General features: G+C 39.4%; 1 protein-coding gene across 7 annotated transcripts in view; it reads left to right on the top strand.

Annotated features, from left to right (window-relative positions):
- Positions 1–14,441, top strand: part of LOC138939837 (uncharacterized) — a 180,279-nt gene that overhangs the window by 482 nt on the left and 165,356 nt on the right. For 5 of the 7 annotated variants that reach the window (XR_011447906.1, XR_011447908.1, XR_011447907.1 and 2 more), the window contains exons 1-5: positions 616–949; positions 1,351–1,411; positions 1,809–1,870; positions 2,246–2,316; positions 2,668–2,710. The gene's annotated coding sequence lies outside the window, so the exon portion shown is untranslated. Of the gene's footprint in view, positions 1–615; positions 950–1,350; positions 1,412–1,808; positions 1,871–2,245; positions 2,317–2,667; positions 2,711–14,441 lie in introns of those variants that run through there. The other 2 variants (XM_070308062.1, XM_070308063.1) reach the window with 2 other exon arrangements.

Raw genomic sequence — 14,441 nt, 5'->3', positions numbered from 1 at the left:
ATTGTCCTTCTTTTTTTCTGAGAATATTTATGACAAATCCAGCATTATCGTAAAATACAAGAGAAAATATTTAATATATCTAAATAGTATAAGTGTATCGCGCGATAAAGTCACAATTAATCGTGAAACGTCGAAATGAATTGAAGCTCTGCAATTCCAACAATTACAAAGCATCAATAATGATATAATAATCGATTGCGTGGGGATGCGCCCTATTTGTCATCACAATTGTTTCGAAGCGTTCCACGGACCAATCGTAGCAATGATTTTATCCCTTTTATCTTAATTGGCCAATCAAACGCTCTGCAATATTTGTAACGTCAAGTGGAGCGAGTCCCGAGTTAAGCTCGTATCGGAGATAGAAGATTGAAATTTTAGCTCTTCAATTTTTAATCCATAGTCTACAGACTTTATACCCATAGACATAAGAAGCATAAATTGCCCAGATTGAAAAGATAGAATAGAGCTTAACGGAAAACTATCGCTATTTCTGTTTCTAATAGAAAGAGAAAGACACGTAATCCTCTCGGTATCGCTATCTCTTTTGTTGCGTCGCGAGCATTCTATACGCTTCCAGTGTATCTATGGTCATACGTCACGCGTAAAGATGTGCAATGAAGTTCACTGCCAAAGTTATTTAGTCCGGAAATTTCAAACGAACGGTCGACACCGGGTCGACCCCGCGTCTTCCTTTTCGCGAGTTGAGTTGTTATATCGATCGATGGATTAATTGATGTATAAGAAACGTATTATATCGTGCGGATCGATGCGATTAAAAGTACGCAATGTAAATTGATAGGAGTGTCTATATAAGGGCGTGCGATCGAATCGTAAAAATCTGTAATAAAGATATCACCGTCATTTTCTCAAACGGCTCGTGTCTCTCTCGCAGGATTTTTCTCGTCCAGGATTGATCTGAAATCAGATACCGCGTCGACAGGACGTATCGGTGAGTGAATCTATTTCTTATTGATGTAATATTATCGTTGTTTCGGCAAGAAGGTAATCTAGAAAGATCGATAATATATGTGTGTGTGTGCGAATACGTGACGTCACACGGAACAAAGTGCGCAATGAAGTTCGCTGCCTAAGTTATCTAGTTTCTACTGGAAATTTCAAATAAACGGTCGGCAGTAGATCGACTCCGCGTCTTTCTTTCCGCGAGTTGAGTTATTATATCGATCGGTGAATTAATTAGCGTATACAAAATATATGATATCGTGCGCATCGATATAATTAAAAGTACGCGATGTAAATTGAGAGGAATGGCGATAATGCGATCGAATCGTAGCGATCTGTAATATCAAAAATATCACCGTCATTGTCTCAAACGGCTCGTGTCTTTCGCAGGATATTTCCCATCCAGAATCAATGCAACAGTAAACGGAAGCTTCATCGACAGGACGTATCGGTGAGTGAATCTATTCGTTATTAATGCGATATTATCATAGTTTCGGCGAAAAGGTAGTCTAGAAAAATCGATAATGTATATGGGTACGTATACGTGACGTCACACGGTACGAAGTGTGCAATGAAGTTCGCTGCCTAAGTTATTTAGTTTCTACTGGAAATTTCAAATAAACGGTCGACAGTAGATCGACTCCGCGTCTTTCTTTCCGCGAGTTGAGTTATTATATCGATCGGTGAATTAATTAGCGTATACAAAATATATGATATCGCGCGCATCGATATAATTAAAAGTACGCGATGTAAATTGAGAGGAATGGCGATAATGCAATCGAATCGTAGCGATCTGTAATATCAAAAATATCACCGTCATTGTCTCAAATGGTTCGTGTCTTTCGCAGGATTTTTCTTGTCCAGGATCGATGCAACATGTGCAACAGTAATCAAAAGCTGCAGGATATCGGTGAGTGAATATCTATTTGTTATTAATATAGTATTATTGTAATTTTCGCAAGAAGGTAGTTCTCTAGAAAGATCGATAAAACGTGTATATATGTATATGTATGTGATTATATTGCAATGATATTTGCCGCTTAAATTATTCAGTTACAAATGTCGATACCGATCGCGATTTCATCGCGTCCTCTTCCTCTTCGAATTGAATTGTTATATCGATGGGTGGGTTAATTAGTGTATAATAAGTTCTTGTATTCATTGTATATATCGATGTAATTAAACGTATTCGATGTAAATTGAAGAAAAAAACGTACGCGGTCGAATCGTAGCAATATGTAATGTTATCATCGCTATTGTCTAAATAAATTTGCATCTTTCACAGGATTTCTGATCGCAGGATCCACCTGGCGCGACACAGATCGAAAATTATAGCAGCATCGATGAGACATGTTGGTGAGTAAATTTATTCATTACGATATTTATATATGACATAGTGTATATATCGTTGCAGTTTCAGTAGTAACATGCGAGTAAAAATTTGAATCTGCTAATTTATTATGTTGATCGTGTCTTATTTCTGTTTTTTAAATTTATATTATTAATTATTTTGTTATATTTTGATGGATTAAATAGCACATCGCAACTTTTATGTTATAATAATAATAATAACGGCAAATATGCCGTTTTTAATCCGAATTTAATATAAATATGCCAAAAAATGTGTTGAAATGCATGACAATAATATTTGTTATATTCGAAACAAGCTTGTACAAGCTAAAATTAATTAATTATTGTATCTTTCAGATTTCTTCCTCGGATTGACCTGATTATAGATAAAATGTATGGGGTGAGTGAATCAATTTATGATCCTTCCGATTATATATTGAACGAATCTCATTTATAATCTTTATGGTTATATTATATTATAGTGTGATATTATTGTGTATGTTTGCACAAACATTTGCCTATTCTCGTTACCATTTCTAAACTCTAAGTATTATATAAAAAGTAAGATTTATATATATGCAATTATTTATTTTGCTATATTACATATTTCAATATTTTATATAAACTATTTAAACAATAATAAATATTTTATTGCTAAATCATATTAATAATTTTATGAAATATCCGCGAATAGAATAATCGAAAATTTATGATGAAATAAAAGTCGAAAGTTTAGCGGTCTTCGACGCATTTTTTTTTTTTTTTTACACGGGACAGGTCGTAAACATAACGGATGTTCAATGTCGATGTCCATCGGCACGGACAGATAACGATCGGCGATGTAAAAGGGTTTCGCATTGGTACCACGCCGATGACATGACGCCAGCCCATGTTTATGAAGTGTCGCTATCACGACACGGCTACAAGTTATGTCGTGTATAGCCGGTCGCTTCCTGCCAGGACAGACTACACGATACGTGCCGCGATATATATGAATGTATTCTAGCCAACGGGCGAATTCGCGTCACTTCGCCACGTCGATATAGCCAAAGATTTATGACGGCGAAATCTCGTGACAATGTCTCGTGTCCGCGACGGAACTTCACCCGTCCGTGACGCTGCGAAATATCCGCATGTAGTAGCACGTTTGATACGAACGAATAATTACGTGCCATTAGCCTAATACGAGAAGTGAAAAATATTTTTTTGCGCTGGCGTGAATATTCTTTTGTTAAAATAAAAAAAAAAGTAGCAGTGCATTTTATTTATCTCGAACATGCGTAAACATAATAGCATAATAGGTCGTTTACTAATCTAAGCTTAATAAGAAAGAAAAATCTTCCTGTTTACTGAAAGTTGTGAAATAATCCCGATAGTAATCCTAATACATACCGGTTTGATGTTCGGCGAGAAGAAACCGTTCCGAATTTCGTGCTCAATCATTAGAGTCGATAGCTTGTACGTGGATAACATTAGGGCCATAATTCAAAGGATAATATTAAGATTGGCATGGAAGGCCGCATGTATAGCCGCGACGGCTGGATCACCGGCGCCGTGGGATCGGACAAGAAAAGGGCAGGGCGCGACTATTCGTAACGACAATTTAAACGCAGATAATTCCTCATGTTCTCTCTCACAAACACTAATAGCGAATTCGGTTGGATGCACTAGTGCGCATTGGAGTACATTAAATTGTCGTACACAAATTTACAATCTAAGCATAAGTAATTAAAACATTAAGATAATTATAATAGTATGAATTATTATTATTATTTGTATTAAACAACAAGAAAATTGTTTTATTTTTTTAATTATTTATGGCATTATAAATTTATGTATTTTTATGTGCATTAGTGAGCACTAGTGCATTCTCACTGAATAAATGAGTATTTCTCAGACAAAGGATTTCACGAACGGAGCTTTGCATCTTGTCTTCGCGCGTTCGAAGCGTCGCGTTCTTAGATTTTAATTTTTACTAAAAACATTGCATATCATGTACAATATGTGTGTATTAGACATCGCGTCTGCAAAGATAAACAATCGCTCTTTCTCTTGAAAGAGATCTTCGCATGACAGCGAGTCTCGGTTGAATAAATCTTGGTGTAACGATCGGCGCATCTGTGTTTTTCGACGGAATTAGTAACGCAATCCTTCAATTCGCCCGATATCTAATTTGTCGAAATTCCTATAATTCGTTGGCCGTTAATATTCCTTTGATCGAGATTATCGGCCCACAAAGGGTGGGTGAGTAGGTGCAGAGATAGGTTGCGCGCCGACAAGATGCTTCGATGCACCCGGTGACGTCAGGGGGTTTGCGGTCTCCAAATTACAATATCGTTAAAATGCGACGGCTAAGAGAGCGGAGAGAAGCGGGATGAACGTTCTCTTCCCACTCGCCCGCCCGTACTCGCGGAAATAATAGGTTTATGATTATATGCATTATGTTGTGGGCTAAGATTAATACGTAATAAAATAATTGAAATAATCGTACATTATGTGAACGAGTCGGTATTGATAGCCTGTCCGGCGAATGCGATACGCGCGAGGCAAATTAATGTGCAATCGAAGACAAGTACATTCATTTATATATTTTTCGACGAGCACTTGCCGGAAACGCTGATAGAATTTAAGAATTGGACATAAACACGCCAGCTAAATAAAATACTTTATATATATGTATACATAAAAGTTAGTTTTCGACACAATAGTTTTTCGCGAAAGATAATCGCATGCATGTGTTATGCTGACACAAATTGTAAGAATCTTATTTGAAATTTCTTTTGACGTTGCTTAATTTTTCTAAGATATTTAATTATCTTAAGAATATATATGTTTGTGTATATAATAATCTATTAATGTTCTGTCTTTAGATATTATATTTGCACGTGGAACATTTATTACGCAGAAAATATAGTCTCTCTTTTGTAGGACAAACACGTAGTGTTAGATTTAATACTCCTCCGACGAGTATCTCAATTACGGGAAAAAGTAAGCTTGTTCGTTGGAACGTAACGAGCAGTATGAAAGAAGGAACATCAAGTGTTTGTGCAAACATACTATATCCTTTTCTATTTACTTGTGAGAAAACTGTGGTAGATCGTGAATACGGATATATTTACGATTTATTTTTTACATTTTTTTCTAACAATGTTAGTATTTATCTATTAGATCAAAAATATTCATATGAAGAATATTTATATAATATAGAAGAGAAAAAACAATTTTTTTTAATGTGAAAATGATTTTAAAGTGCATTATTTCGCGTTTTATGGACGCCTCAAAGTTACTAAAAATTTTCTGTTTGAATAAATAAAACAGTAATTAAGAGAATAATATTTAAGTTAATTAAATCAGGTTAGATTAAAAGCATTTTATATTTTACGATTTATCTGTCTTTATTCGCGTGGGTTACGATTACGGAAATACGTTGCACGTACGGCATTGTGAATTGACTTCTACAGGGTGATACCGACTAAATATTTATAATGATGGCGCCAGTACTCATAAAATTCTTATCTAGATCGTTAAACTACTAAAGGGGCACTTAATAATCCGGCGATTAGCTGTAAAGCGAATAATTTACAATAAAGCGTCGCATATACGCTGTTTGTTTCACACTATTTTCCACTATCTTCCTTTTTTTTATATTTGCATTTTCCCAAGCCTAAGGAAAATGTGAATAGATAAACAACTTCCACGCGATATGTAATTACTGCTATATTATTATGTTTTTTATTGTGATCGGGACTGTATATGTAGATCAAGTAATATATAATAGATTGAAAGAATCTTTTGAATAAATAAACATTAAAGCTTTTTATTACGCATAGAAATAAATTTTATCAACAAAATATATAAAGGAAATATATGAAAAGTGATAAAAAAGTACTTGATATTTTTACGGGATAATTAAAAGTATTAAGAGAAAGAGAAAATTATTTGAATAATATAATTTTATATGTTATAAAATTAAGTTTAACCCTTGTAATTTACACTTTTGAAAATCGTTCCTTAGATCCGAATGTCTTTACGTGATTCATAATTGAATTTTTTGTATAATAATACGTATATCATGCTTACAAAAAAATCTAATTTTCAATAATATTGCTATAATTTGTAATTAGCAGTATTCAGTTTAAAACAAATATATGTATACATATATTTATGTAAGAATTTTTTCTTCGTCATAATATTTGCGTAAAGTGCGGGATCTCATGGTAATATTTTACAAGAGTTTAATATTTTCTGATTGACGATGTCGTATTCCAAATTTAGAAATGCAAAAGATATAGAGGAAAACGCGCTTGCACGATAATTAAAAGAAGAAAAAAAAACCGATCATCCTACACGGTCTCTCATATATCCCGATCATTCTTTGGCATAATTATTACTCATCATCTATAAATATTTAATGCAAATAATTTGTCTATCATACTTATCTTATGATTGACATGTAGAATTAATATTAATTAAACTTCAAAATATCTACTCACAGAATAATCATAGATTACTCTTTGACGAATTTTACATAAATTTTATATAAATTTCGATAATGATCAGATTTACCTGAAACAATCCCGCAATAAAAATAATATTAACGAGAGCGGGTATCGCGGACATTGACGCGCGTTCCTATGCATCTTGATTCATTCTCATGAGAAAGTTATTTGATCAAGCAGAGTTTTCGAAACGCAATACACAACTGGCTGTATTATATCTTTGTTCTAAAACCGACTGTATACGCTTAATAAGTAATGACGTAGGGACGTAAGGAAGCCTTGATAATTCTTAGAGCATATAGCTACGTAATTAAGGTGTAACGTTTCAAAGTTCTGGTCGTAAACAACACGGGCAAAGTAGCGGAACCTTCGAGGCTCGGTTCCGCCCGTCAATTGTTACCAATTGTTGCCAATCAGAGTAATACGTGTCATTATGCCGAGAGAAGGCGCAGCGTCCCTTACCCGCGTATTCCTCAGCCTGATTATACCGCGGGTAATATTAATTTGGCGCTAATTGGATAGTATCTGACGGACGCGCGCGCAAGTCGAAATCAGTGTTTTACAGAACGATGTGCAAAAAAGAATCTTCCCTTCCGCCATATATAAACGATCCGATAGCGTAATCTTTCTGTATAAATCGTAGTTCTTTCTAAAAATTTATATTTACTTCAACATCATGTTCTGATAATATTTATTAAATCTGATATTAGCTCACGTAAATATCATCATATTTTAATGGATAAATCGAAAGAAAAGGTCATCTTTATAATTTGTGTATATCGATTAATAAAAATCAATTTCGACAAATTATTTTAACGGTCAACGTTATATGTGACGCATAATTAGAGCCATATTTCTCCATTTTCAATCTCCAGTTTCATTATTTTATTCATTAAAATGCGTCGTCACGCCGTTAAAACTGTTTCAATTATTCACAGTTTTTGTTCTTTGTTTTTTTGTCACGCACGTGACCGCGTCTGTGTATTGCCGCAATTCACAACTAAATACAAGAGTCGATGGCTACAATTCGTAAGAATTATTTCGTATGCGCAGAAATGATGCAAGAATTTAAACGTCACGTAGAAGTAATGTTTAAAACTTTCACGTTCGCGTCACATCATCCCGCGAAGATATAACCGTTCCATCGTAGTGGATGCATTGACGACTGTTGATTAAGCGGCGTATACCGTAGCGCAGTTTGCGATTCAGGAATCCGATGGACTTAGGCCATGGGCGTAATTCTCCGCCTTTCGCCTTCGCCGCCAGTGTCGGCGGCTACTTTGTCCGTGTACCAGTTAGTTGGCATTTACATCGCGACGTAGGAGTAGATTTATTACGCGGCGGTGCTAGTTCATGCCTAGAGATTGTCGCAGGATAATCGATAATTGCCGCATCGCGTCATAATTAAGATTAATTGCGACGATGTACCGATTTTATCGCCTCTCGTTTGTCATGAGTTATAAATGGACATCTTTATTACATTATCATTCAATATAATTCAATACTGAATGATAAAGTCGATATGATATTATCTCCTTCCGTCGATCTCCTCGACGCTTACTCTTTGATATTTTCCGACAATCATAATACACGTGTATTATATTAACATTTTGCGTCTACCAGACACAATCTCTTCAGGCTAGTAAATTTCCCTGAGAATAATCTCAGAAAATTCTGTCTTTACGATATAAAATTATTTTCCGACATAATGATAGAAGATATGAAACCGGATTTTTATGTAAATCGTGTATAAAGAATGCGCGTGTGAGATCCTTCGTGCAAAGATCTCGTGTACTTTTCAAAGGTGGCGGAGAGAGTGCAAGAGCCGCGCTCTTCAGTATCCAATTACCTACGGTTCTGGTAACTCGATTCGATTAGCATACGCGTTGAACGGACATCGGACGAGACGACCGGGAGACATTACGATGCGTCGCAATTCTTTCGCTGCATAAGGATACGCGAGGGGGAGGGGGGGAGAGAGAGAGAGAGAGAGGAACGAGAGGAGACGGGAGAGGTAGAGGAGAAATAAGAGGAAGAAAACCAATACGTTCGTGCATCGCGTGGCTGAAAGTGAACCAACCGGTGGCCACGCCTCCTTAGACAGCCGCCAGCCAACAATTAAGATTTGATCGGCAAAAATGGTCGAGGCAAAATGGCGCTGACCACTGAATACATAATGCTCACGAATGAAATCATCTCGACTGGCCGCGTCGGCCGAGAAACCGGGTTCATCTCGCGATCTTCATTCCGTTCGAGCGAACAACCCGAACCGATAGCTTCGATTAGGAGGGAGCGAACGATCGATAGATACGCCCGGTATAATCTCACGCGGGATCAACGTAACGAACGAAGATATTGTTATTCAAGATAATTTCGCAGAGAGAGGAGAAATTCCGTCGCGCGCCAGATAGGATTTGTATCTTATTTACATGTACATGATACATGGGGACACTGTCTTTGTAAAACTGATTTTAATCGGCTTAATAATATCGATTTGACGAGACCCGGTATTCGTGCATATGTGATCCACATTATGATATGGATGTACATATTAATTATTCTCAGCTGCAACATTAAAAAAGTTTTGAATCGCAAATTCGTCTGATTGGACGGATCCTTTTTTAAACTTTAATTCGCATATACGAATGTATTAGTACACAGTATACTAATGCTTTCGAGTCGATGTCGATTACTTGATCTAGATAACATTTGTGTTCCATTAACATGCTAGGCTGTTAGACTATGAACGCCTGCAGATGGGCAACCGAGCGTGCATCGCTGCAGCGAGTCATTTCTATCGAAATCCGATCATCTCGTAAAAATAATTGATATCCACGAAGTAATCATGCGCGCGATGTCATTGAGGACTTTCCAACGACTACGATGCGCGATACGAGATCGGTTTGTAAAATAAAAACGCGGTGAAAAAAGGAAACAAAAATGCGAGATGTTATGCGGATATACATAAATCATATCGATAGCGAACTACGCCGCCAATCTCGATGCATGATCGGTTGTACCTTTAACACATATCAAACGTCCATCGGATCATCGCGAACCGAGTCTTCCTCCCCCTGTTACATTCCGTCTTTGTCCTCGTTTCTTCTCACCGCGAATCTCTTCCAGCAATATTTCTCTTTTTCCTTTTTCCACCTCGTCTACCGACTCGAAGGAAGAGCCACTGAGGCTCAGAAGGAAGGGACTCCGCGGATTAAAATTGCAGGAGCGATTTCACGAACTCACGATATCGGCGAAAACGCCACCGAGGCTCTAATCATGGCGGATACACGGCGCGCGGTAGCCGCTACCACGTTTTACCCCTTAACTCAAGACTCTCATTACACTAATGTCCCACCAATCATCGGCCCTCAGTCGGCGATACTTCCCCTGCCTCCCCCGAGAGACCCTCCCCTCTCGTCTCTCGATCACTTCAATCAGAATCATGCAAACCGACGAGAAAATCAAATTCCTCGACCCCGCCGGGGCGCGTGACTATATCGCGAAGATGCGGTATCGATTTCTATGAAACGATCGATGTATTCTGTATTCGTAAGTTGGCCATAAATCTTATTATAATAATCGGCACGTAATTCGGATCTTTTTTTTTTCCAGAGTTTTATCTTCCATTTCATTTAATCGCCCTTTAGACACGGATCCGATTATAATAAAAGATTTATTATTCGCAGTTCTTTCTTATATACGAAGATTGTAAATCGAACGAAACGCAGATGTACCTTCGCCTGATACGACGCGGTCTTCCCTACACGAGGCACGGAAGACCGCAATGGCCTATCGAGGTCCTTAACAGGGTACTTCGCGAAATAGCCGAAGAAACGCTCTTTAGCATACCGGGAGGGCTAACCGTTAAGACGGTCGTTAAGTTTATGGGGGAGCGCGAGATGCGAGAGGTTGGCAATTAGATGCCCTCCTGTGAACACTGTGATCTTCGCCACGCGAAAGAAAACGACTGTGCGCGCGCGTGCAAGGCTCCTATATATAGTTCCCTTGTATACGTGGAACGGGGTGCGCTGTTATACGTATATACACGCGGATGCGATCGGGAAAGGAAATTGAAATTGACGCGAATAGCATCAGTCCGTGATTCATGCTCGTCGGATTCGAACCATTTTATTGCCCATCGCTATCGTCTTTCAGCGGCCGAAGACGCGATTAAAATCGGTTCGGCGCAAAAAAAAAAGAAAAGAAAAGAAAGAAAGAAGCACGCAAGAGTTGAAGTCGATCGCGCGATACAATTCGTTACTTGGAGAACGTTGCTATGCGCGCGGCATCGCGCGCCGGGATTGTAATTTTACATGGCTGCGCCCAATAATTTACATAAATTGGCTTGTAACGTTACGAAAGCGCCGTCGGCGCCATTAAAGGAATGTTTGCTCGCGAACCACGTACGTGTCACCGCGCGATACAGGGCCGGTTTCGTCGACGTCGATTAAATTTAATCGTAGTTTCATCGATATATGCGTCGGGGCTGTCTTTCGATCGCGTTACCGTGACCGCGATATAGATTGACAAGAAGGATTTAGTTCGCGGTTGTAGTTAAAGACTCTTCGATAGAACCGGTCCATGATCTTAAGAGAAAAATCGTTATTGTGAAAAGCGAAGGTGAAAATTGGTGACGCTTCACGATAATCGATTGTGCTATTTTCCGCGATTTTGCGCAAGCGACGACAGACGTTATCGAAGGCCGACAATTCCATCGACGATTACTAGAAAAAGTTTCAACGTAACTTCGATTGGCTTAAAATGACGTGGATGGAAACGTTGGACATTCCAAATTATACATAGTAGCGTAATCGATCCATATGGTTCGCATTAACGGATATAACCCATCATTTTATCGTATTGTAGCACATTTGATATAAATCGCGGAAGGGGCGGGAGAGGAGGGGAAACTCTATGCTTCTCTCTCCCATCTCGTTCTTATTCGCGCGATGAAAATGAAGCCGAGAGGGAGACAAGACTAAAGGGAAGACCGCGAGTAAAGGCTATGCTTCGCAGGCACGAGAGAGCAGCCAACCACTTATCATTAGCTGCATCTTCCGCCGGGCAATCAGGGTAATTGTTTCCTCCGGTTTATAGTTTTATTCCGACTCACCGGCGCGATGATATCTCTGCTCGTTTTATATTCCTCGAGGCTGTATCGGTCGCATCATGGCCGCGCGTTCGCCTTTCTTCTTTCTTCAAGCACAAGCTTGATTTAACTTGCGCCTCTTCGTCTTCTTCAGCATCCCCGTCTGCCTTTCATCCGGTTTTTTTTTTTTTTTTTTTCCGTAGCCCGTTCTGTCTACGTTTACAACGAGATCGTAGAGTGACGATTGAATTACGAGAGATATCTTGCATAATTCGACTCGGCGAAAGTTTCGCATGCGAGATGAAACTAAATCCTCCGAAGTACGGCAACGAGAGATTTTGCTCGCGATGGGTTTGTTGCCGACGATTGAACGATATTTCAACGAACGAATTGACAGGGTGAAATTTGAATCTTGCGCGATGCGATCCTCTCCCAGAATTGCCCTTTGGATAGGAGATGGAAGACTAGGAATTCATCCACCGAAATGGCGCATCCATCCTCGATCCGAGGAAGTCGGCGGGGTGGTTGGCACCACCCGATTGCGGCATTAAACCTCGTCTAGCCGCGCGATATGGAAATATCCGGGCCGCTTGTAATAACATGGCATCGTCTCGTAAACGGCGACGAGGACCTCCTTGCAAAGTATTTTCGTGGAAGCCGCACCGCGCTCCTTCTGCCTTGAAAATTAAGAGTCTCGCGTACGAAGGGCGGCGCTCTCGAAATGGGGCCTATCGTTTAAGCCGGATCTCCATGCGAGATTACTGCCCCCGGGGTTTGCCGCGGCGGCAACGACGACCACGGTGATGGAGGCGGCGGTGTCGGCGATGGTGTGCCGGGTGTGCCCGGGTTGCTAGTAGCGTCGACGGTGTGGTAGTTGTTCGCTGAAAAGGCGGACTCTGGGGAATCCCCACCCATGCATAATCTAAGTGGCTTTTATATACGCGGTTGCGATAAGCCTCGTGTAGATGTTCGCCGAATGGCGATGAATAGCGCGAACGCTTCGAGATGCGGATGTTTCGAAGCGAGGTATCGACGCCAAAGATACGCGGCGATATAAATAAGATAGACTATCGTTCTTAAATTCGATCTAATAATTGAAATTATTTATCACGGGAATTTTTTTATTTCATACATACAATATATTATACGATTCTCTAAACTCTGAGAATATTTCTGAAGATCGACAGAGATAGCTTTATATTTTTGCGACATTACGCATGTGCCGCTCCCAGACTTTGTTCGCGCAAAATCGATCCGAGATTGATACATTCTTATTGTGCTCGAATATAAGTGAGGGAACAAATCTCATACAGAATACAGTTACAAGGGTATTAGGAAGAATTCAACAACGCGTGCCAGTCGATGTGAATTTCTGGGAGGGGTGTGTCGTGTGGGCGTGAGGGTGTCGCAGCTGTCTCTCCGCACTGTACACGCGCCCTACGTATCGCTCGTTGAATACGCACGCTCCAACGTGTATACACGGGTCGTGTGTGCGTCGTGTATTTAAACAATAAAATATACAATACGGTAGATCCGGCATGACGCATAATGTAACTTGGCGCTTGCCTTCGTCCAAGCTTGTATCTTCGTCTTATATAAATTTCCCGATATACGAGAAAATGACGAAAGCCGAGCAATCGCCATCCCGTTAGATATAGGATCGCCCATTACCGTGCCGCAAAAGGAGAAGCTTCGGGATGCGAACGAAAAAGTCTCGAGTGACAGGAAGATGGGCAGAGAAGGGAGAGAAAAGCGCGCCTTGCTTTTCTGTCAACTTCCGGATCCTTCGGTATTTTATTTCGGCTTAAAAAGTATGTCCCCTCTCTTCCCCTCGAATATGTCATCTTTCATATGTCATTGTAATAATTTCAGCTTGCAAGTATGCCGGTATTATAATAATTTACAATTTATTTTAATACACATGTTGTATAAAACTTTTGAGAAAATTTTTATCGTTACGTCGGCTTTTTTTTTCGAAAATGACGATTAGAAAAAAATCGTGAAATACGTAACATCGACGATATTTTCCATGGCGATCACCGGCGTTACTAACAGCCTTTTCATCTTCGGTTGTTACGTCTTTTTTTCTTTCCCTTTTTTTTTTTTCGATAGCCGAGCGAATGCCCATGCGCGTATACACTGTGCCCGAAAGCAACCGGATCTGAAGCGGGAATAATTTGCCTCCTACCAGCACAAATTCTAATACGCAGGCGGGCACATGGTAATGACTACAATCATCCGGGACCGTACAATGCTATCTGATCGGATCACAAAATGGGCACGTCGTTGTTTTCAAAACAGATATGATTGTAGAGCTTTTGCGACGCTCGGCAGATGCTGTGCCCGAAAATGCCCCGTATAATAATAGAAATTCGTTGCCGTGTAAATTCCGATGATTTCGAAACAATTGAGATTGAGGTGCGATTTCCTTGTCAATAAAGATTGCTCAAAATATTTCTCTTTCTCGCCTCCGACACGCTTATTTTTTCGTAGACGCGTTTTACGTATTTCGTCGATTAAAAATGTCTCCGCGTAACGCAATA

The sequence above is a fragment of the Polyergus mexicanus genome, unplaced genomic scaffold, assembly GCF_030449975.1.
Source record: "Polyergus mexicanus isolate NDT 795.1 unplaced genomic scaffold, iyPolMexi1.0 SCAF_15, whole genome shotgun sequence".
NCBI classification, from domain to species: domain Eukaryota; kingdom Metazoa; phylum Arthropoda; class Insecta; order Hymenoptera; family Formicidae; genus Polyergus; species Polyergus mexicanus.
Note: the sequence above shows the minus strand (reverse complement) of the source record. Positions and strands in the feature narration are given on the sequence as shown.